The following is a 22,442-nucleotide window of genomic DNA, read 5'->3' as shown; positions in this document are numbered from 1 at the left end:
GCATCTGTGGGAGCTGTAAGAGGCTAGAGGGTTGGAGGCTCCTTCCAGGAACAACCCACGGACTGCCCACACTAGCTTTCTCAACATTTGAATCCCTAACTATTTCTAGGCTAGTGGCATTTTTAAAAAGAGCTAAGGAAAACTGATTTTGATACCCAGTCATATCCAGTCATTTTGATATGGATACTTGATTATATTATTCCTTTGTAGCTTCCAGCAAATATACAATACCAGGAATGGGACTGGGAGATGCAGAGATGCAGCATATCATATATTGTATAAGCTTTGCTGGTGGGAACTTACTCTGCCCCTGTGAGGCTCTACAATGCTATTATGGCTGTACTTTATTTGTAAAAGGAAGCCTGTGGATTTAGTAACTGTCCATGTTTACCCATGTTGTAAGTGGCAAGAACCAGACTCACACCCACAAAATGTGAGCTCTTCAGAGCGATGCATAACTCTGCCAAGGAAGCGAGCACAGAGCAGGACTTCATTTGGGCTCTACCACTTGCCCTGTCTCTCAGATGGGGTCCTTCCCCACACTGCGTTTCAGCTTGCTGCTCTATAAAGTAGACACAAAAATATCCACTTCACAGGGTGCTTGGGAGGATCAAATTCGAGGCCTAGCAAAGCTTTTTATACATTTTTGCATATATAAAGGTGACCAAAAGGTAGTTGTTGAAAAGAGGATTGCTAAGGGATATTCTTAAAACTTCTCAAATTTCTTGTAAGTCTACAACTGTACCTCATGGTGTTTCACTAATAAAAATTAAAAAAGAAAAAGAAAAGATGAAGTCATGAAATTTACATACAAGTGGCACTACATGGAAAGTATCATGCTAGGTGAAATGAGTCAGAAAGAGAGGGACAGACATAGAAAGATTGTACTCATCTGGTGAATATAAAGTAACAGAATGGGAGACTAACACCCAAGAATAGCCGAGATAAGTACCAGGAGGTTCACTCCATGGCTTGGAGGCCAGCAGCAAATGCTGGGGGAAAAGGCAGCTCAGATAGAGAAGAGAGCACCAAATTAAGGGTGTTGGGAGGGGCCTCCCAGGATGACAGATGAATGCTGAAAGTAGACTACAGACCGAACATGATTGCCATTCAATGCCTCTTTTGCAAACCACAGCACCCAAAAGGAGAGAGAAAACAAAAGGGAATACCCTGCCACAGGGGTGGGGTGGAATGGGGGGGCTGGGGGGTCTGAGAAGGACACTGGGAGCACTGGAGGTGGAGAACGGGCACTGGTAGAGGGATGGGTACTCGATCATTGTTTAACTGAAACCCAAGCACAAAAAATTGTAAGTCTACAACTGTACCTCATGGTGTTTCACTAATAAAAATTAAAAAAAAAAAACTTCTCAAATTTCTTTAGATTCCCAAACTGTCAAGTTTGGTAGCATTGCATGATATTGCAGGATGCGTTTATTTCAAAACATGTATTTGTCCCACTGAATTAGCTTGTATATTTACTTATTTATTTATTTTTAGGTTTGGGGTCACACAGTAATGCTCAGGGATTACTCCTGGCAGTGCTTGGGGGCCATGTGGGATGCTGTGGATTGAACCTGGGTCAGTTGTATGAAAGGCAAGTACCCTACCTGCTATACTATCACTTTAGTCCCTAGTTTACAGGCTTAAACCATGTAGTTTCAGGAACATTGTCTGTTGCCCACATTGCAACCTGTGTTGCATACTTTCTCTCGCTTACTTTTTTTTCTATGACTCTTCTTACATTTTTCTAAATAAAATTATTTTACTTTAAAAAAAAGCCTTATGGTTTCAGACCAAGTACGAGACACACTAAAAATAGAATTTTGCTCTGTCATTACTAGTGCTTGAGACTCTCCATCCTTAAGAGGATGTCAATTAAGACTGTTATATATTGGGTTAGAGAGATAGTCCAGGGGTAATGGCTTTGCATTGGTCAACTCTGGTTTGAATTCCCAGAACTACATATGGTTAGTTAAACAGCACCATGAGTAACCCCTGTACACAGCCAGGAGTAAGACCTAAGCGCTGTTGAGTGTACTCCCCACCCCCAGCTCCCTGTTGCCAAGTATTATAAATAATAGGGGTCAGAAAGATAGCTGAAAGGATGGAGCAAGTGTTTTGCAGGTGGATATCAGGATTGAGTTCTAGTACCATTTGGTTCCCTAAATACTGGTTGGAATAATTCCCGAACCAGGAGCAGTCCCTGAGTACCACCAGATGTGACCTGCCTCCCCTCAAATAAATAAGAAATAAATTCTTATATATGCACCCTTTTAAACAACTCAGAATAAGAATGACAAACCACTGTTCAGCAGAGTGATGGGACCTGGGATAGCCAGAGCAATGCCATCCAAACCACTGCAATTTAGGACAGTTGAGAAAGGAATTCACAGCAGAGATACCTGGAAATGACAGACACATGACATAAATCGCACCGGTACCAAACCCAAGCTCTAGAGCTCAGATAGCAACACGGATTTAAGAAAGAAAGTGCAGGAGAGAGAAATAAGAGAGACTAGAACAGGAGAGAGAGGGAGATAAAGACAGAGACAGAGAAACAGAGATACAGATAGAGAAGGAGAGAAACAAGGAGAATGATAAAATTTTATAGTTGTCTTTAAGACTCAATAAAGATCTTTTAATTTTCTCATTTTGGTTTTGGGGCTACACCCAATTATGCTCATAGCTTACTCTTGATTGTGTTCAGGACCACCCCTAATGGAGTTTGGGGGACCAGATGAGGTGTCAAGGATTGAAATCAGATTGGCCTCGTGCAAGGCAAACATTCTTCCCCCTATAAAGTCTTCTCAGCTTCATCAGTCAAAGTCTCAATCCCCTAATAGGAGATTCATTTTTCTTCCTTCCAGAAATGATAGCTAATTTCTGATTTCCTCCTTGAATATTTTCCCAGTAGAAAAAAGAATTGCAAAAATATTTAATATGTTTATATAATTCTCTTAATTGGACTAAAATAATGACTGTATCAAAAAAAGATTTATTTCTGGACAGCTACTAAGAGTCAATAACATTAGATCTTTTATTGTCATAACTAATGCCAGAATCAAATTGGTAGAAAATATGGAGATTTGGCAGTCTTATTGATACTGTCTTTAAGAGTGCACAATATATTTCCTTAAAAGGTAGACTTCAGCATTGTGGCCATCAGTGACAAATGCTCAGGCTTCTGGGATGCTCGCTAGCAGGTAAAAAGATCTTCATCGTTTTTAGGGAGCAGACAGTCCTCCTGGAAAAGGTTTTTTTAAGCACATTTGTTTTACTTCAAAACCTGTGAATGTCTTGGAAGCAATCCACTCATATAGCCTCAGGAGGACAGATGGTGAATGAAGGAGAGAGTGTTATAGTAGAAAATGAATTCACTTATTAAGCAATCAGCTACTTGATATGACATGGCAAGCTTCCATGGAATGCTACATGGAAGAGGGGAGGGATTTCCCAACAGCTTGTTCTGACGTGAGGATTTGTCTTTGGATCAACATGATTTACAGCTGTTCCACAAAATCCTCCTATAGTTTAGGGTTCCCTTGGGTTGTCTCCTCCAAGCCCATTCCTCTGGGGCCACCCTTCCTATTCTGCATGAATCTCCTACCTAGAACGCACAGAGCTGTAAGCATTGATCTGGCAGCTCTTCCTTCGCAGGTGTAGTACTGGCTCAGAAGGTAACACAGATGATTAAAAAGAGACATGCATTCTCATGGAGCTCAGAATTCACAGTCTGCAAAAGAAGGAAGGTGCCATTTCAGGAGTGAAGCAGCATGTGAACAAATTAAGATGTAATATAAGACCCAAGGGTGTGAAAAGTTGGAGAGAGCAAATATGAATATGTAGATTATTGTGTGAAAATGTCTGCTTTTAAAAGCATTCATGATGAAGCATAATATACTGTGCACTGAGTTTGGCCCTTAGCCTGCCAATTTGCATATAACAGAGGAGATTGGAGGCAACAGGCTAGGGTTCTCCTCTACCATAACTTCTCCTTGGCATGGGGAGGCCAATCTTAAGAGTAAATGAAACAAAATAGAGCCCTTCAAGGAAAAAAAGAGCACCAAATACAGTCTAAGGCCCTTCGGTGCCTGGAACATGGTGATAAAAAACATCAAAGTCATCTTCTTGACTTGAATCTGGGTTTTTGGATTTACTAACTGTGTGTTCTTGGGGGGCATCAGGGGTGGGGGACTACTTACAATACCCTCTGTTTTCCTCATCTGAGGAATGGAGAGAATTTTAGCCACCAGTGTGTGGCTGGTTGTAAGAATTACATAATTTGAAATTCATTTCAAGTGCTTTCACATGTGTCTAGCACCGTACAAGTATTCATTGTCACTAGTTGTCAAGATTGGATCCCAGAGAAGCAACTGATACAAAAATAAGTCAGTTATTTGACCAGAAAAAAAATGAACTTATTTTGTTACAGTGGAGGAACGACAATTCATTTTTGGCATACCATATGGCAAAACCAGAGTGTAGAGAAGAGTTGACTACATAGAAAGAAGGCAGGGCAGACAGTTCTGAATGAAAGCTCACTGAAGAGACAGAATCTTGATTGGCGGCAGCTGCTCGTTGGCTGGGCTGTGACTCTTCTTGTTGGTTGCCAGGAAGGACAGAACCTCTTTTGGAATGGTAAAGCAAGCACTTCCTGTCTGAGACGTGAGGGTATGGTACTTCATGTCAGAGAATACTGTCAACAGCAGCGGATGCAGATGATGGTGAATGAAGGCAAGGGAGCTCCTTCTACAGGCCTTCCAGATTCTAATTTTAGTTAAGATATCCTTATTTAATTTGTAGACAATGAAGTTTACTTGGGACAAATTGTTCTCACTCTCAAGACAGTCTTTTCTAATAGCATCATCTCTTGTTTTCATGTTCCTTCTTATCCAACTCTTGCTCTATGCTAAACTTGGCAAAACATGCACATTAAACATCTCCCTTGCCCTTTCCAGAACTGTAACAGCACACTGAGTTAGGTGTATTTGGATTTCTCAAAGACCTTACTAAAATACATATTTTTTTATTTGAGCTACTGTGATGTACAATACTGTCCATGATAGGATTTCATGCATATATCATCCCAACACCACATCCTCCACCAAAATGTCCAGTTTCCTTGGCCATTGTCTCCGGCCATTTCATTCAACCCCCAGCCCCTTGCCCTTGGTAAACTTGGTTCTGTAGATCAGTTATCAGGTTCTGTTGTCTATGACATTTGTTATTCCCTTAGTATGTTTCTTAGTAGGGCTGGAGCGATAGCACAGCGGGTAGGGCGTTCGTTCGCCTTACAAGCGGTCAACATAGCCGACCCGAGTTCGATTCCTCCGCCCCTCTCGGAGAGCCCGGCAAGCTACCGAGAGTATTCGATATGCCAGACACAGTAACAACAAAGTCTCCAATGGAGACGTTACTGGGCCCGCTCGAGCAAATCGACGATCAACGGGAGGGCCTTTACCTTTACCTTTTACCTATGTTTCTTTTATGTTCCACATATGATAAAGATCATTCTCTGTCTGTCCCCTTCTTATGACTAACTTTACTTGATATGATACTCTCTAGTTTCATTCATGTTAGTGGCAAATTTCATCACTCCGGTCTGTATATTGAGCACAATTTCTTTATCCAATCAGATGACTGCTCTGTTTTTAGACATTTAGGCTGTTTTCAGATCTTGCTACTGTGTGTTCTTAGATACTCATGCAGTTTCCAGATCTTAATTATTGTGAATAGTGCTGCAATGAACAAAGGAGCATGTTTTATTTTTAAATAGTGTTTTGGGGCCAAACGAATCAACACTTCGAGCAACAGTGAATGAGAGTTCCTCTAAAATTTACATTTTAATTCTCTGAGTTCTTGGCTAAGACTTAACATTATAGATAACTAACAAGTTCGAAACCAAACAACATGGTGCCTTGACATCCTTTTCCAAAGTGTAATTTCATGGGGGTGTGGTGCTGCCAACAGGTCAACCTGTACCTACAGGGTGAGTACATCAGCAGCCTGATGGTGCCTTCTTTCAGGCTTCCTGACACTCCCAAATTACCGCTGTGTCTTTGGCCCAACCCCAACAACTTGGGACCAAGGTCACCAAGAAATTAAATGGCCAAAAGTTAGGTATGTGGGAGCCATGCCCACAAACCACCTCCGGCTCAGCTATACAAGCTCATTTATTGGCCTTATTTCAGAGACCCATACATAAATCTCGAGAGAGATCAAAAGCCACAGCTAATCTCAGACCCATGCATGGCTGTACAGACTGGGGCAAATTTAAGGGGGGCAGGTTGGCCTGTGCCAGCCCAGGCAGAGCCCCCAGTAGCCGCTTGCTTCCAAAATTACTGCCATATCCTCAGTCTGACTCCACCATCTCAGGACGAACCTCACCAAGATATAATCTGCTGAAAATTCTGTTATGCGGGTTTTGTGACTGAAATCTCCAGGCTTTCACGGAGTTGGGTGGGCTACCTTCTCCCACTTTCCAATACACATAGAAGCACTGGCAGTCATGCCCACGAACCAACTCCAGCACCACCCTATAAACTCTGTTACTAGCCTTGCTTCAGAGACCCATAAATAAATCTCGAAAGAGATCAAAAGCCAGAGACACAGCAGCGAGTCCTGGAAGACACAGCAGAGCTGGAGATCTCTCTGGGCTCCACACCGAGCCAGTTTCACTGGGGCATCCCAGATGGAGCAGGTGCAGTTTCCCTGCCTACTCCAGATGGAATCCCAGTGACCAAGAGCTTCCACAAGCAAGGCCCAGGTATGCGGGTTCCAAGACAAAATCTCCATGCTGCATGGCTCAGAGGTGCTGGGCTGTCCCTCCCTGGTTCCCCACCCACTCACTGGCCTGGCTGTCACACCCACAATGTGCCTCCAGATGCCATCTTAGCACACCAACAGTCTTGGTCCAGAGACGCCCAATTGAATCCCAAAATGGATTAATGCCCTACAGAAATGTCTCTGGAAGCCAACCATTTACAATCTAGGATTCCAGAAGCATGCGGTCACAGCCACCAAGATTTTCAAAATGAGCAATGGATAATAAATGATCTAGCATCTGTCCTGGCAGGCAAGCTTGAATGGTGGTGGTTAAATTTGAGCAAAACATAATGCCCAAAAGTAGAGAGAGAGTATTAGGGAAATTGCCTGCCATGGAGGCAGAAGAGGACTGGGATGGGGGAGAATATACTGGGGACATTGGTGTTGGAAAGTGTGCACTGGTGGAGAGATGGTGTTCGATCACTGTACAGCTGAATCTCGAACATGAAAGCTTTGTAACTGTATCTCATGGTGATTCAATAAAAAAAAGGGTAATGTGGAGTTCATGCCCAATTCAATCAACTTATTTATTCAATTTATTCAATCAGCTTATTTATTTAGCCATTTATCCAATGGCTGAATAAATAGCAGTACTCTTACATTTAAAACATTTTTAAAAAAGTGTTATTCCATATCCTGCTTTTGAAAGTTCTAAGTTCCCTTATACCTTGAAATTCCGCTGTACGAAGGCGCCCACGTTGCCGACTCACAGCTTTGTGGCATGGCGCAGTGGGAGAGGTCATCTACTGCTGGGTGCCCAGCTCCTCTGCCTCCTCCTGTCCTCCTGACTCAGCAGCATGTCTCCACCAACAGGGCTTCCTGTATGTGTCTAACAGGAGTAGAGTTTCAAAATCATTTTCCAATCTCATGTGATTATGAGAATAATTGTCTAGAAAAATAAATCATAAGTGGAACTTGATGTTACAGATTCCTGTACTTGTCTATGAATACATCTACTTTTCCTTTTTTTAAAATTTTATTTTCATAAAGTTGTTCACAATAATGGATTACATTCAGTAGTTCAACACCAGTCCCACCACTATTACACCTTCCCACCACCAATATTTTGAATTTTCCCACCACCACTCAAACCAGCCGAACAGGCAGATGCTCAATAATTTATTTTGCATTTCTTATTATGAATAGTATAAGATGTCACGTAGTCACATACTCCTGGAATTCTAAAATTTTTAATAGGGTCTAGAGAAATCTCTGCAGTGAGCTGCTCAGTTTTGAGATTCTTTTGTGTGACTCTGGATCATGGCTGTTAAATGAGCTTAAATGGCACCTGGAAGCAGTTTGTGGGCATGACATTCAGGGTCCCATAGAGACGGGAAGATGAGAAGGACCAGCCCCTCCCCTGTCCCTTGAGGACTGGAGTTTGCATCCTGCATACCTGGGATTTTCAGTGAGTTCTGGAAGTTGGGAACCGCAGGGATTCCTAGGGAATGGAATGGAGGGACAGCCTGCTCCCATTTGAGGCACCCCTGTGAAATTGGCCTGGTTTAAAGTCCGGAGTCATCTCTGCAGCAAGCTGCTTGGTTCCGAGATTCTTTTGTGTGTCTCTCTATCTTTCTTTTGAGATAATAATATTATAGAGCAAAGGACTTCTTCGACCCTCCTGGACTCCTGCCATCCCCACTCTGAGACCCCTGCGTAGTCAGTCCTCTTCAAATGCGTGTGTAGGATATGAATGCTTTCCACTCTGCTGGGACAATTTGGCCACATTCCACCAAACCACACTTTTATTCCAGAATACTCAAGCCACAAAAATAGCATTAATTTACCAGAATGTCAAAATTTTCTTGGCTCAAATTACTGCTCCCACCATGCCAAGAAAGAAGGAAGGAAGGAAAGAAGGGAAGGAGGGAGGAAGGAAGGGAGGGAGGGAGGGAGGAAGGAAGGAAGGAAGGAAGGAAGGAGGGAAGGAAAGAAAGAAAGAAGGAAGGAAGGAAAGAAAGAAACAATTCAGAACAGAGAAATAGAAACTGCTTGTTATGTTTTATAGTACCAACTTATCAGCTTGCAAGTGTCCCAGCTTCAAAGAAACATTAAGGGCATAATTTTTTATATAAATTTATTGAATCACCATGAGAACAGTTAGAAAGCTTTCAGGTTTAAGTCTTGGTTAAACAATGGTCTAACACCCATCCCTTCTCCAGTGCACTTTTTCCACCACAAAACCCCCCAGTATATCCTCCCCATTCCACCCCTACCCTACCTGTGTGGCAGATAATTTCCACATTACTCTCTCTACTTTAAGACAAATAGCATATAAAGAAGATGTTGGGAGCTGGAGAGAGAGAGAGAGAGAGAGAGAGAGAGAGAGAGAGAGAGAGAGAGAGAGAGAGAACAGAAGTTAAGGTACTTTCTTTTCATGTAACTGACCCTAATTTGATCCCTGGCACCACATATAGTCCGCAGGCACTGCCAGATGTGATCTTTGAGCAGAAAGTCAGAAGTAAGCCTTGAACATCACTGGGAATGGACCCCATACCAAAAAAGAAACAAAAAATAAGTAAAATTTCAAGTGCAGAGTAGGACACAAAAACCACGAATGCCCACTTCTACAGCTGTGCCATGTCAACTCACCCACCAGCCCTGCTCTTCAGATTTACCATCTAAATCTCTGAGGAGATGGAAACCAAGCAGCTGAAATTAATGGACACACCATCCCCCCGGTTGAAATCTCTGGTGCACCTTTGAGAGGTCGGAGAACTATGTCCCCTTCCTTGCCAAAGCCCCAGCAGTCTCATGTGACAGCTGCCACCACACCAACTGTCTACGTCTAATGTTAAGACTTCACCAAGAATTTTTGCTGACTCATCCCAGTTCTACAGATTCTGAAGTTTATGGAAAGTTTGACCACGTAAGCGACTGCATAATGACTCCAAATTCCACAATACTGACTGAAATCACAGTAGGAGAACACCAATTTGAATGAGAAAGTAGCATAGAAGCCAACTAAGCCTAACAGACAAAAACAGTAACACAGAAAGTGCAACTAGTGATGGGCCACTCAGTATATCCTCCGATAAATACTTAACCCCACAGTGACATGTAACAATTTTCACAAACTTTCTTTTACTGAAGTAATTTTGATAATTCCTTTAGCTATTTGGCTGTAACAAGTAATATAAAACAAATTACTGTGTGCCTGATAGAAGGACAGGCTTGGTGAGGGGGGGGTTGGGAAAATAGGGACCATGGTGGAGGGAAGGTCACTTGACTGGTGGGATTGGTAATGAAATGTCAAAAGCCCATAACTGTATTATGAATAACTCTGTAAACCACAGTGCTTAAATACAGTAAAAAGAGAGAAAAATCATAAATGAGTGCCTAATATTCTATACACCAAGTAAAGAAAGGCACATTTTAGTGTCTGTGTAGAAGGTGGGCAGGTAACTACACAAAATTTTATGGGAAATAATAGAGGTTTTACTCACCAAAGAATCCTGAAGTTCTGAAGTATCTCCAATGTATTGCATTTTACAGTTTATATCTTTTCATTCCAATTGATGTCTGCAGAGAGATTCAGAGAGGATGAAATAAATTTTAAGTTAACTCATGAAAAAAAGATTTTTTAGAGAACAAAACCAGTTTTCTATAATTATGACCCAGAGATCATCCATTTAACTATTACATATTGAAAACTTGGTTTAATATTTAAAATCATAAAAATCATAAAAGGCTTAATTTCCTAATCTAGGTTAGAATCCAGAAACTTTAGAGTGGAGCTCAAAATTTTGCAATTTTAACAAACTCTTCAAGTGATTTACAAACAGAGGTTTGAAAAACACTGTGGTGTCTCTCTCTCTTACACACACACACACACACACACACACACACTCCAGATAAGAACTCAACTGCACCCACATCCTTGCCCCTAGACACATTCCCTCTCTAAGTCAGGGTGCCATGGCCATCTACTCTATTTTGGAGTTGCTAAGATGCCCATCACAACTCAAATCTTACTATCTTTTTCCTTGAAAAGTAAACTCCGATGGTTTTTGGAGGGCTAATGAGAAAAAGATGAGTGTCCTTAATAAATCCATTCATTCTGAAGGGTACAGTCATGTGGTCTTGGTCCTATGACTCCTTACAACTAACTTCTCTGTTCATCTCTCACCACAAACTTAAAAGGACGGATGGAAGGCAGAAGTCGAGCTCATCTTTAATGTATGAATATTCCATGTTGGGTGAGAGAGAGTCCTTCACTTTTCTTTTTTAAAATTGAATCATCAGGGGCTGGAGCAATAGCACAGCGGGTATGGCGTTTGCCTTGCACGTGGTCGACCCGGGTTCGATTCCCAGCATCCCATATGGTCCCCCAAGCACTGCCAGGAGTGATTCCTGAGTGCAGAGCCAGGAGTAACCCCTGAGCATCGGCTGGGTGTGACCCAAAAAGAAAAATAAATAAATAAATAAAAATAAATATAATTGAATCACCATGAGATACAATTACAAAGTTGTTCACAATTGAGTTTCAGTCATACAATGTTCCATCATGCATTCCTTTACCAGTGTACATTTCCCACCACCAATGTCCTCAGTTTCCCTCTGGCCCCCTGCCCCTACCCTGTCCCTAGAGCCCTCTATGTTAAACACTTTTCTTCTCTCTCTCTCTCTCTCTCTCTCTCTCTCTCTCTCTCTCTCTCTCTCTCTCTCTCTCTCCCTCATTTTCCTTTTAGGCACCGTGGTTTGCAATACTGATACTGAAAGGTATCATTCATATCACTTTACCTTCTTTCAGTACTCACTTCTTGTCCAGAGTGATTGTTTCCAATGATCATTATTATAGTGGTCCCTTCTCTGTCTAACTGCACTTCCTCTCCCCCTTCCTACCATGAACCAGTCCTCCTGGCCCTCTTTTCTACTGTCTTTGGGTATTAGTCATGTACTATGTTGTTGCTTTTTTATATCCTGCAAATGAGAGTGAGAGTCGTTTGTGGGGGCAGGGGTGTGAGGGGGATGGTTTTCTTTTGGGGTATTCTAGACCTTAATATCCACCATGGTCTTTAAAGATCACCTGGTAAGGGCAGCCACTGTGCCCTGGCGCCTTTGGCTTCCTGGTGGGCAAGTGCATTCTACAGATGCATTCATGTCACAGAGTTTTTGGGCCAGCCTGGGAGAGGCCATCTCTGGGTCAGCGGGTTTTGGCAGGACAACACAGCTTCTTCACAGTGGGGTCAGAACAAGGGAAACCCACTCTGGCTACAAGCATAAGCCACAACCTCTAGTAAGGGTTTTTTCTCTAATCGATATTTGGTGTCACATCAGCCTTACTCTCTGTGTTTGAATAGAATTCCTGCATTTAATTGAATTTCTCTATCTGCAAAACAGCTTCTAAAGCTCAAGGATACAGAAGCTATTTGAAAGGGTCTTGAATGCATTATCTGTTTTAATGGACATGGTTCCCCCAAGAAATTGCTTTATCTGTCCAGGATTTGTTCCTTAGCATTATGTGCTGTCACTGGAGCAGAAGAATTGAGGCAGCTTCAAGCCTCCTCCTGTTGGCAAAACACCCAACAACAGCCCTTGTAAAAAGAGAATCCAAGAATCCAGGCCAAGATGAAAGTACAGTTTAGACTGTTCTGTAGAGTGTTGTGAGTGGTCTGACAATGAGGTCTCTTTCACAGTCTCCTCCTTCTTTCAATGCTTTTATTTGGTCTAACCTAGCTGGTAATACAGTCTCCCAGTTGCACTAATAAACTCAGGACATTTGAATATGATTAGGTAGGAATATATGAAAAAGTGACCTAGTTACCAACTCCCTCAGAATAATTCAGCTGCTTTATTTTGCTTTCCCAAGTATAGTACATCCTGGAATTGCTTTCTTGGCTCTGGGTTTTTGTCCCTCTTGGTTTGCCACTTCCCTCAGGGTGGGCAGAGACTCCAGAATGCATTGTTGAAGCTTCAGAAATGTCCTGGAAGTGAGTTATCTGAATTGCCAAGGCAGCCTGCCCCATCTTCGGAACAGTCCTAGAGACTGCTTGCTGGCCATTCAATTGGTCAGGAAAAAAATAATTTGTTTCAATTTCTGAGCATGTACTTGTGCACAGCCACTACTGTGTGTGACAGGTTTATTCTTTACTTGGACAAAGCATTAACAGCAAGAGAGAAGAAGAGAGAGTGATCAGGCATCAAATGAGAATCAGAGAAATAAACACTCAAAGATTGAGGGAAAGGATCCTATTGATGGAGCATTCAGTGAAAGACTTTGCAGAGAATTGTCCTGAGGCTGAGCATAGCTCAAAGGACTAAAACACATGTTTTGCCTGCTGGAGTCCAGGGTTCATTCCCTATCTTCCATTTCCTGCACCACCAGAAGTAAGCCCAGATCTTTGAGCCAGAAGCAGCTCCAAGCACTGCTGGGTATGAACACTAAACACCCCTCCAACCCAGACCTGAACAGGTGACCTTGGAGACCGGATTCGAAGCAAGGGGGAGCAGCCCCTACTCCTCAACTAATGAGTGTTTTCCTAGCTTTTGGTATGGGCTGTGTCTGAGTTCTATTAGATAGGTTTGACTGTTGGGTATTGACTGTTGTCAATAAGCACCCCACCCACTGTACTTTTGTTCCCACCCCATGTGTTGATTGTTGGGTGTCTTTGGTTTTTAGTCTCAAAGGTCATAATGTATGGTTGTGATGAACTAGAAATCCATCTCCTCAGAGTCCAATGAGGCCTTACAGTGTCTGTATGTCACTGCATGTACCTGAGTGTGCATGAATGTATGTGCATGTGTGCTTATATATCGTGTGTATGTCTATGTAGGCCTGCATCTGTGTGTGGGTATGCAGATGATATGTCTCTGTGACATATATGTGTTTATGTGTTCACGTGTGTCCCTGTACATGTGGATAATTGTGTGTCTGTGTGTGTCTATGTGCATATATGTTCATGCTTTCTGTCTTAAGTTGGTAGACCCTTTCAAGGTCTATCAACTCCTATTAACCCTATTTCTTCTAACTTATTATCCAGGACAAAACCTTCCTCTCCTTATTTCTTGCAATCCTTCTGGCTGAACTGATCTACAGCAGAGGATTACAATCACCAGCACAGGGTGACAACTCCAAAACCAGAATCTCCTGCTTTATTTCTAAATTAAAGGGCGTTTGCCTTGCACGCAGCCAACATGGCCGACCCAAGTTCGATTCCTCCGCCCCTCTCAGAGAGCCCGGCAAGCTACCGAGAGTATTCGATATGCCAGACACAGTAACAACAAAGTCTCCAATGGAGATGTTACTGGGCCCGCTCGAGCAAATTGATGATCAACGGGAGGGCCTTTACCTTTACTTTTTAAATGAAAGCTACATTTTTGTACTTCTTATTTCCAAGGTACACCTTGAGTATTTTCAAATTGGACATGCTGAAATTGCAACTGGCTATCTTCTCCCTACAAATGCTCTGCTCTTAATCCTTTTTATCTTTCACCTTCCTTATCTGACTTGTTTCAAATTGTGTCTGCTGTATCTCAGATCTTTCCCCCAATAACCCCACCTCCTTATCTCATGTCATTGCCAGAGCATGTCTCACCAGGAGGCTGCCTTCACCTCACTGTCTCTCAAATCTCTGCACGAGTTCATCCTTTATGTTGTTACCAAAATAAATTGTGCCCCTTTAAAAGCCTTGGTTGACTCAGAGCTTTTATAGAAAACATCTGCTAAAACTTAGCATCTCTAGTATCACTTCCCACCCACCACCATCCACATATGCTCATTAGCTCTAATGAGGTTGCCAGCCTAGGAACTAGCCCTTTCAACACTTACCGCCTGTTCCTGTACATGCTGTTCCAGCTACCACGAATACCTTTCCTACCATTGATGGACTAATAATATGTGATTAATGAATTAATGAACCAATGAAAGTGAATGCTAGGTGATGAACTAGTTGTCCTTCAAGACTAACTTTAAATGTCATCTCACTTCTTGAAATTGGTTGCAAATCATCACCCATCTCAGAGAACTTAAAATTGATTCTGTTTTGTAACTGCAAGTATTCTTTCCATAGTCTAGGTAACGTGGTTACAATAGTGCTTAAGTTTCTGGTTTTGATGTACAAAATCACAACTTTATGACCACCGAGGTGTCCAAGACCCTCCTTCAACACTGGCCTTAGAGTGTATTTAATCTATACTCTAGAGTGTATTTAATCTACAGATTTAATCTACACTGAGATAATAAGTATTGAGTAGTGGTCTGCAGGATGCTCATGTCATCTTTTACTCACAAATATTTGTTGAAGACCTACCTGTTCTTTATTGTACTCCCTTGTATGGAAATAAAGTAGGCACTGCTTCATTTTCTTCAACACAGAGCACCCATCAGTCACACAGCACGCATAGGAGCAGGACCCAAGGGATGCATTGCTCACTTCACTGATCTTGTTACTCTTCTTTTTCCTCACCAACTCCTGCCTGACCATCATCTTAATGGTTTCAATTAGTGGGGGGGGGGGGGCGGTGTGAGATGAGTTGGAATCCAGGGAGTACATGTTCTGTTTCCATGTCTGTTGTCTTTTTCAGAGTCTCTGAGATATTATCTTCCAGACAAGATTCTTGCTTGCTTCACACTGGATGGGGTGATGTGAAAGTGTTGAAACATGGCTTATATTGGGTGGGATGATGTCAGTGTGTTGTAGGATAAGGTCTGTACTGGGTGGGAAGATGTTAGTATGTTTGAGAATAAGGTCTGCGTTGGGTGGGTTGATGTGAGTCTAGATGGCTGGTACCTCCGGAAACTGTCTGGCTCTTTGTCTCACTTCCAGACACTTCCTCTTAGTGTTAATTCACACCAATGGGGATACTGTTGGGTTCAGTGGCTGTTTCCTTGAATGTTGAGAGGCTTGAAGAGTTAATAAGCACTGAGAAGTGTTTTCATAGAATTCATATCCCAAACAGGGGGCCCGGAGGACCTCTGTGGTTTGGTGAGTAGACCAACGAGAAGAGAGCACGGACTGACCTGGCCATGTCCGGAACTACACAGTCTTCTGTGTAGTTCCAAGCTCCTTGATCTCTCTGTTGGCTTAACCTGTGTTTAAGTGGATGAATACATGTACACAATATGAGGAAGTGAGTCAAGAGCTTGGAGGTGGGTATTTCTTTTTTTCTTCCCTTTGCTTCTTATTTTGTTTGTTTATATTTGGGGGGATGGGTGTTGGACTGCACTTGCCTGTGCTCAGGGCTTTCTTCTGGTTCTGTGCTCAGGGATCATTCCTGATGGGACTGTATGTGATGCCAGGAATTAAACCTGGAACAGCCATATAAGGCAGATGTCTTTTTGTTTTGTTTGGTTTGGTTTGGTTTGGTATGGGTCACACCCAGTGATACCCAGCAATGCTCAGAGTTACTCCTGGCTCTAAATTCAGGAATTACACCTGTGCTAGGGGGACCATAGGGGATGCCAGGGACTGAACCCAGGTTGGCCACATGCAATGTAAATGCCCTACCCACTGTACTATTGCTCTGGCCTCCACAAGGCAGATGTCTTTCCTGATAAACTATCTCTCCTGTCCTCCTTTGCTTCTTAAATTATGTGAACAGGGTATATTTTCTGAGGATTCTATAGCCCAAGTGGTGTTATCCGTACTCAGAGCAGGAGTCATGCCCACACATGGGGTTAGACACTTTGGGGTCCTCCCTTTCTCTGCTTCAACAGGGAACAGGTGATGATGAGCTGCTTTGAGATTTTGTATGCCACAAAAGAGGCCAGCTCCCTTCAGCTCTTCCTGAACTGAGTGTTGTGAGATAGTTGTGAAAATATGAACCTCACAATACCGTTTTCTAGTTGAGGAAAGGTGTCACATGAATCTTTTGGAACATAAGTTTTCTTTCCTGTGAAATGGGACAATGACTCCTTCAGAATAGCAGAAAATGAAAGCAAAGAAATTCATTCTCTAAGATCAATATTCTAACCTTTGCCCTGCTGTGTGAAGGACGCAGCAAGCACTTTATGATGTGATTCAGTTGTATGCCCATCCCTCCCCAATAATCAGTTCCTCTGTCTTTGAAAGCTAGCATCTCAGTAAATGTTCAATGAGTAAATAAATAAATACAAAAATAACACAAGTACAACATGACCCTCAACAGGGCCTCTCATGCATATTGTTGGCTTTGCCTATGAGCTTCTTCAAAGCATATTCAACAAATTAAATTACTGGGATTAACACTTTGAGTATTTAGAAGTCATTTTTTTTGAAAGGCAGACGTTAAATCTAGGATTTTATTTCTTGATCTAGAAAAAGAGTCATTTTGAGAAGCCCTGAGATAAATCACCTTCTGAAGGGAGGTTGGGGTTTTCCATGTTTTCTTGTGCCCTTGTATTCAAAGGGGTGGGGCTCAAAAGAGGAAACAGTCCCTAACTGGAGACCAGATAGAAGTTGGGGAAGAGAAATGATTCTGAACTAAGTCAATACTGAGCAAGCACCTGGGTGTCACAGGTCTCTAGAGAAGCTGACTGGTAATGAGGAGGAGGACTACTAAGGGGAAATCAGGTGTCTGAGTTCTGGGTTACCTGGGATGGATACTTATCACCCTCTGGCTATAGCTACTGTCTGTCCTGGTCACCCTCAGAGTTCTGAGGAAAATGGTGTGTGAGGTCCAAAGATCTCCAGCCCCTTTACTTGGATCTGGGATTCATCTGCAGGACAGCCTTTTTCCATCTCAAAAATCCCTTTCAAAAATCTTACCACTTCTTAGCATCTACACCAAAACTCAAAAAGGATTCATTGGAAAAGATTTATTTGGCCATTGTAGCACTTATTAAAACACCCAGGACATAGAAACAACCCAAATATGGATGAATGGATCAAGAAGTTGTAGTACATATACATAATGAAATATTATACAGCTGTAAAAAGGACATATCATGCAATTTGTTGCAACATGGATGAAATTAGAATATATTACATATTGAGTGAGGATAAGGACAGATACAGAATCATTTCTTTCATATGTGGGATCTAAAGATCTTGAGCAATCAATGTCCAAAGGCAACAACTGGACAAGTCTAAGAGATTTGAGGCTATGAGGATTGACACAAGGCTTACCTCTAGCTGAGTTCAGGGATCACTTATGGTGGGGTTCAGGGGACCATATTGGATGCCAGAGATATAACCTAGGTTGGCCATGAGCAAGGCAAGCTCTCTGCCTACTATCACTCCAGCCCTCTACTGCATTTTTATATCACCTCCCATGCTCTTTACTCCTGTCACTTTTGATCATTCTATTTTTCTCATTTTGACTCTGATACTTTCTTGTGCTTTGCTGTGTCATAGTTTCTCTGAGCTCATTAAATATCCTCATTATAGTGTCACTAAAGTTATTGTCTGAGGATTTACTAAGATGGTTGGTGTTGTTTGTGCCTCAGATTATCTTGTCTTCATGCATTGAGCTTGGTGGATGTTTACATGTTTCCCCTATTGGTTTTCTAGTGTTTCTAATGTGCCAGGTCTTTGCAGTTAGACCACAAGATGCTAAGGGATTAGGGTTGCTATCGTCTTCCTGTGCTTGTCTTTACTCAGTGGGCAGTATGTAATTTGCTATGTGGCTGCTTGCTTCAAGAGTTGTGGTGTGGGCCCATCAATATGGCACAGGCTGAAGGCTGCCGAGACTTAGCCATGGGGAGAGGTCCTGCTTCCTGCTCTGGAGTAGGTCTAGTGATGTCAGTCGGAGACTAACTTCATCTGGAATGGTGGATCAACAAGCAAAAACTTAGGAGCTGTGGTGTGGTCCGATTAATATGGCTGAAAGGTGCAGTTTTTGAAAAAAGAGTTTTTTCAACTTATCATTGATTTACAGGTTTTCCATTTTCTAGAGTTTAGCTTTTTGTTTTGATGCAGGTGGGTCTCCTGGTGACTTATGTGGAGAGGAGAGAGATGGCCACTTTCTCTGACGATCCTCCTCTGTCACCCTGGGAAGGCTAGGATGATAGAGCTTGCAATGAGCCCTTGCATGGTATGGACCAGAGTTCTTCCAGCCCCTCCAGGTAGCTCTGAAGCCACACCTGATATCTACTTGTTCTGCCTGGTACAGGAGTCAATCCCCCTACCCAATTTGTCAGGAGCCACGGACTCAGGCTGAAGTGAGGAATTGCTTTTTGCAGGAAAGGAAAGTCAGCCTCAAGCCTTACCAGGTCTTTTGGGTCCTTGCCTGCTCAAGAAAAAGAATTTCAGGAGGAGATAAGCAGTGAAGTAAAGACAGATTTTATGTGGAGGTTTTTGGGAAAAGGAAAGGAGGGAGGGAGGGAGAGGGAAAGAGAGAGAGCGAGGGAGAGGGAGAAGGAGAGAGAGATGTCACCATCTCACAATAAATTCATTTTTTAAAAATGTTGGTGTATATATATAAATGTAAGGAAACAACAAATGCCCCAAGCCATCAGAACTGGACATTTTATTTATAGAAATGTGCTAACATGGGTGGGGGAGGGGTCCTGAAGCACTGGTGGAGGGAAGCCAGCTCCAGTACTGTAAATCCAGGCATCTTTATAAAATGGATACACACACACACACACACACACACAGCACACACATATAGTGTCACAACTTCTAAATACATATCTAAGACATTCTCATCACCCAATAGCTGACAAAGGTTTGCTTCATTAAGTTGCACTTTACTGAAATTGGGTCGTCAGCATTTTCAGAACGGGAGCCATCCCTAAAAGAGTCAAACCTGAAACAGAGCTTGTGAAGCGGCCCGAATCCGCCCTAAAAGAGAGCAGAGCAAGACCCACGCTCACCGCTGTGCTCAGCCCCCTTTGCAGCTGGGAGCACAGGTGCCAAGCCCGAGGAGCATGAAAGGCAAATCAGCCCCTGATTCAGGGAGTGAACCCACTCAAGTTGCCTGGAAACCAACGAGGCCCGTGGCGCCCTGTGTTAAACAGAGGATGGGAGAGCCTGGGCGTGGACATGAGCAAGACACGGGAAATGAGCATCATCGGCGAGCGTTGGCTCTGTGTCCAAGATTCAATTAAGGCCATGTGGACGCAGCTCTCAGTCCACTGCAGTCCTGAACAGGCTTGTCCGCCCCACCCGAATGAAGCTTGTCGCTGAGGCCTCTGAGACCATGACCTGGGGCTGCTCAGACAGCAGAACTTCTTTGTTGGAACTTAAATTGACCTTTTTCATTAAATTACAGTGAGATACACAGTTATAGGGCTGGAATGATAGCACAGCAGTTGGGCGCTTACCTTGCACGCGGTGGACATGGCCAACCCGAGTTCGATTCCTCTGCCCCTCTCGGAGAGCCTGGCAAGCTACTGAAAGTATCTCACCCACCAGGCAAAGCCTGGCAAGCTCCCTGTGACGTATTTGATATGCCAAACATAGTAACAAGAAGTCTCACAATGGAGACGTTACTGGGCCCACTCGAGCAAATCGATTAACAATGGGAGGACAGTGCTAATTTGCAATGCAAGTGCTGAAAGATTATCACTTATATCCCTTTCCTCCTTTCAACATTCAACTCTTGTCCAGAGCGATCATTTCCAACTACCACTGTCACTGCGGTTCCTTCTCTGTCCTAACTGCACTTTCTCTCCTCCACAACTTGTGGCAAGCTCCCTTCCATAGACCAGTCGTCCTGGCCCTTATTTCTATGGTCCTTGGATATTAGTCTCATACTGTTTTTTTATATTTCGCAAATGAGTGCAATCCTTTTATGTTTTTCCCTCTTTCTCTGACTCATTTCAGTCAGCATGATACCCTCCGTGTCATCCATATGTGAGCAAGTTTCATGACTTTATTTTCCATAGTGGATGCTTAGTACTCCATTGTGTAGGTGTAGGTATACCATAGTTTATCTAGTCATCTGTTCTCAGGCACTTGGGTTGTTTCCAGATTCTGGCTATTGTGACGAGTGCTGCAAAAATATAGGAGTGCATATGGCTTTTCTGATCCATGTTTTTGGGCTCCCAGTAGTGGTACTGCTGGGTCATATGGAAGCTCAGTTTCTAGTTTTTTGAGGAATGCCCTATTGTTCTCCAAAAGGCTGGAGCAGTCAGCATTCCTACCAACAATGAATTTCTCCCCGCCTCCGCATCCGTGTCAGCACTGGTCATTCATTTCTTTTTGAAGTGTGCCAGTCTCTGTGGTGTGAGGTGATTGCTCATTGTTGTTTTGATTTGCATCTTCCTGATGATTATTGATGTAAAGCGATTTTTTCCATGCGCCTTTGGTCATTTATATTTCTTCTCTGAGAATTTTTATTTGAGGGGGGACGTACCCTACAGTGAACAGGGCTTACTCCTGACACTGAGCTAAGATTACTCCTGGCAGGCATAGGGGGCATACAGGGTGCTGGGAATCAAACCCAGGGTCAGCCACATACAAGGTAAGTGCTCTATCTTGGCAACCCCCAGAAGGCAAAATTTCTTTAGGATTCTGAACACTTGGAAGACAAGGCCCATGAAGTCTTCCATCCTGAGCTGTATTAGATGTGATGAAGCCCCTTCCAGCTCTTTTTGGCCAGAACTCCCCCTCCTTGCTTTTGAGAGGAAGGACTTGGCCCCAGACCTTGTCTCAAGGCCCATGTTGTGGCTTATTCACCATGTTCAGAGGAAATAACAACCTCTGCCTTGCTGGAGTCTTAATTTCTTCACTCCCTGTTTTCAGTTCCCCTTTATTCAGACTTCCTGTGTCCAGTCTGACCCACACCCAGTCACTCACATGCAAAGGTCTGTCATCAGGTATTCTACAGCTCTGCAGCCCTCTAAGTTATTATTTCAAACAGAACCCACCAGCTTCCTCAGGAACTAGCTCTGTTGACCCCTCTAGTCCCATTTCAGATGGTCCATTCTCTGTATTTATCACATTAGGTCAGTTTGTCCTTGCCTCCTTCAACTTAGCGTATTTGTCCTGTAAATCCTTCCTTGCATGTCTTTTCACATTCCAGTATTTTTTTCTAGAAGCAAAATTGTTTGACAGTGCTGGAGAAGTGTACAAGGGTTCAGGTTGACCTCGGTTCCATCTCTGTCACTGTCTAATCCCTGAACAATCACTGAGGGTAGTCTCGGAGGTCTTCAAAGGCCAATAGTGTGGTCCTGGTATGCTGGAGACCAGGAGAAGCCAAGACTTGCCAAGAATGGCCCCTAGGTCCTCAAATACCCTTGAGATCAAAAGTAAACAAATAAAAAAAAATTTGCCTGGAGAATTCAATATCTTGTGTTAGTATATATTCAGCAAGCAGCAATATCAGTCAGTAAATATTTGTTGGGAGAAATGATGGAGGAAAGAGTCAACTAGTGTGCAAGATTTCATTAACGCTGAGGGCCTGAAAGCAGGGGTGATATCTCAATTATGCCCCATATCTAGCAAAATACCAGCACAGACAGAGCCTTCAAATAGGAAAGTGCAGTAAGAAGGAAGACGCAAACACAGCTGCCTAGTTTTTCTTCGTCTGCTCCCACGAATCCAGCCTATTAGACATTCATAGCTATTTTACATTTTTTGGTTTCACTCATTTCAAAATTTTAATTTTCTGTTGAAAATTTCCATATATCATTCAAGGACTTATGAAGTTGGCTTCAAGAAAGAGAGAGAAATCTGTGTGTGTGAAATGTGTATATGTGTGTGCATAAGTAAAGTAAGTAAAGTCCCTCCCGTTGATCATCGATTTGC

The sequence above is a fragment of the Sorex fumeus genome, unplaced genomic scaffold (assembly GCF_029834395.1).
Source record: "Sorex fumeus unplaced genomic scaffold, SorFum_2.1 ptg000095l, whole genome shotgun sequence".
Taxonomy (NCBI): Eukaryota; Metazoa; Chordata; class Mammalia; order Eulipotyphla; family Soricidae; genus Sorex; species Sorex fumeus.
This window is presented reverse-complemented; position numbering follows the sequence as displayed.